At 35.3% G+C, this 3007-nt stretch overlaps 1 non-coding gene across 1 annotated transcript; it reads right to left on the bottom strand.

The window, feature by feature from the left end:
• Positions 1-2208: 2208 nt before the first annotated feature.
• Positions 2209-2280, bottom strand: Trnap-agg (transfer RNA proline (anticodon AGG)). The gene has a single exon. It is a non-coding gene; the product is annotated as a tRNA-Pro (tRNA).
• Positions 2281-3007: the final 727 nt, after the last annotated feature.

Below are 3007 nucleotides of genomic sequence, written 5' to 3'. Positions count from 1 at the left end.
TTTCTAAATTGTCTGCTGTGTGTTGTTCGGTTTTTAAGTGCTGGAAAAAGTAGATACATTGTTGTCGCCATATCTAATATTTTTGCAGTATCTCATACTAAAGTTTTTAGCCGTCTGACCCGGGTAGAATTTATTACTGTCTTTGTGACGAGTCCTAGAACACCTGGACTTCGTGGACGACCGAAAATACATAAAGCACGAGCTCCTATCTCTCCAGTGGTAGATGGCATAGATAGTCCTACATATATACTTAGTAGAAAATGCAATAAGTATTCATCAAAACTCTATACGTACAACAGAAAACACACAATAAGAAACTCAAGATCCTTAGCACAAAAAAGACATTAAAATACCAAAACCTGGAAAGTTTGTATCGTCTGATATCACAAATCTTTATACTAATATTCCGATCGAAGAAATAATTAAAGTAGTTTTAGACAACTTACAGTTTTACAGAAAAATGTCCATCACAGGCACCAACGAAATTACAGTACTATTAACATTAGTATTGCTGCAGTTCTACTTTCAATTTAACATCAAATTTATACACAAACAGATGGAGTGGCCGTGGGAGTAGTATATCTGGCACAACAGCAGATATTTTCCTAAATACGGTAGAACAAAAAATTTTCGAAAAAAAGTTGACTAAAAAAATCAAAAAGGATGATGATGATACATTAACGCTAGTAGATGGAAACATCTAACAAATACACACAACACAAAGCACTGCACGCCAAAATAAAATTTGCAATACAACGATAAGCAATAAAGTAAAATATTTACTCGACCTTATCATAAAATAAATTAATAACACACACGAATTTTAAATCTACCAAAAGTCTAATACAACATACAATATGATAAAAACATACAAACTACTTTCACGCCATGGTATCTACAACAATACACCTACCATCAGAACATGACTCTATATAAAAAAGAAATTAAAACTCTACAGTTCGTGGCACAGCAAAATGATTGTAATCCATAAATAGTCACTTAACTGTAAAACATACCAAACGAGTAAAAGTTACTATACGAAAAGAAATAATACTCGCAAGAGAAAACCAGTCAAACAGAAATTCACATACATACCACCTGCTCATCTAGGAAATACACTTTATAAGATCACCTCGCTACTAAAAAATATAAATGTAGGATTCGCTTACCAAGCACGACACAAGCTTTGCTCACAAACTGAATCGGATAAAACGAAATTACCAATTCATTCGAACCCAGGCATACACAAAGTTCAGCGCAAAGACTGCGAAAAATTTTACACAGTTCAGACGGGAAGAAATCCAGTATTAGATAATGCGAACATAACAATCCATCTACTTTTCTCCGTCACTTAAAAATTCAGCAACACACAATTTAGAACAAGCTATCCCAATTCTACATGTAAAGTCCGAAGGGCCACTAATCACCATATTGGAAGAGTTATAAATCTATTTACATACAAATAACAACCCACTAAAAATACTTAATGAATAAATCGATCTAAAACACAAAAATACGTCGAAAACTATACTGAAATTATGAATCAGAAAAGGAACAGACATACAAAATATTACGAATTACGAAACAACCAGAGGCTACACAAGTCTACCAACGCTACCACTAGCAAAAATCACCGAAATTACAGTGTAATAAACAGAACTGATGGTAACCATACACTAATGCTGGTACGTCTGTCAAATAAGCTGTCACATAATTATTGCTCTAAAGAAAAGGAAGACAGTATCAAAATTATACCAAATACCAAGTTATATCTGGCATAATCAACAGTTATTACTCTAAGAAGATTAATGGAGTGTAATTAAAACAGACTGCTATAGAACCTCGGTAACATATGGATGTCAAATACGTCTGACGTATGTAACAAATTTCATAATTATGTTTTCTAATTAGTATTCTCTTATAATGTTACAAATTTGTTGCAAAATTATGTGCCATTTAATTACAGATAATCTGACGATGGCTATCTGCCGAATTAAGGTTATTGTAACGAATGAGACCACTTAACAGATTTTTGTCGTCGTAATTACATAATGTCTTGCATTATAATTAAATACATTGGGTGTACGAAGTGAGCAACGCTGACATTTATGAAATTGAACACATATTTAACCGAAATATGAACGAAAGAAAATCATCTAAGAATGTTAGTATATTTCATTGCCTACATTATGTCGGGTTTAAAAATCTGGGCTCGTCCGGGATTTGAACCCGGGACCTCTCGCACCCTAAGCGAGAATCATACCCCTCGACCAACGAGCCACGATGATCAGCGGCTCTTATGATTGTTTACGTACTGGTGTTATCAAGATATTTGTGAAGCGGGTTGAACAGGCTGACGCAGCAGATAACACCATACGCGACCTTCCTCCACACCCGCAGCGGTGCCCCTTCGAGGCTGAAGGTCGCTTGCGTCACAGCGAAGGTCACAGCCCACTCTCTCTCGCCTGAGAAATCGCGGGCAGCTTTCTATCGGTTTGTATCGGGCAGCAGTCAGTTTATTTGGTTTTTAAGAATGTGGTCGTAATATGTAGCAATGCCGAAGAAAGTGGATGCCAAAAACATCTTTCGTATTTGCTTACCTTTTTATACGGCTATTATTATTACTTTACTAAAGCTCTTGTTCTCTCAAGAGGACCTATCAGCTGACGCAAGAAGAACTGGGAAAATAAACCACATAGCTATAAAAATCCAAAAGCATTCCATTCAGCTGATACACCTAAAGTGAAAAGCTGGTCTATTACACGTGGATTTGCTGAACAGTAATAGTAATGAGCTACTTCTGAATACTATTTATTTTATGAAATTGTAGTTACCTTTCTGGAAAAGACACATAGACTACATACCTACATTATCAGTTTCTTTACATTTTATGAATCAGATATTTTAAATGTCTGATGTGCCTTTGTTAACACTTGTTACACTACGCTCTACACGATAACTTAACGAACTATGCGTTAAGGGTATGGCACGAAAACTGCAAATATTT

This window comes from Schistocerca serialis, chromosome 6, assembly GCF_023864345.2.
Source record: "Schistocerca serialis cubense isolate TAMUIC-IGC-003099 chromosome 6, iqSchSeri2.2, whole genome shotgun sequence".
Taxonomy (NCBI): Eukaryota; Metazoa; Arthropoda; class Insecta; order Orthoptera; family Acrididae; genus Schistocerca; species Schistocerca serialis.
This window is presented reverse-complemented; position numbering and strand designations above follow the sequence as displayed.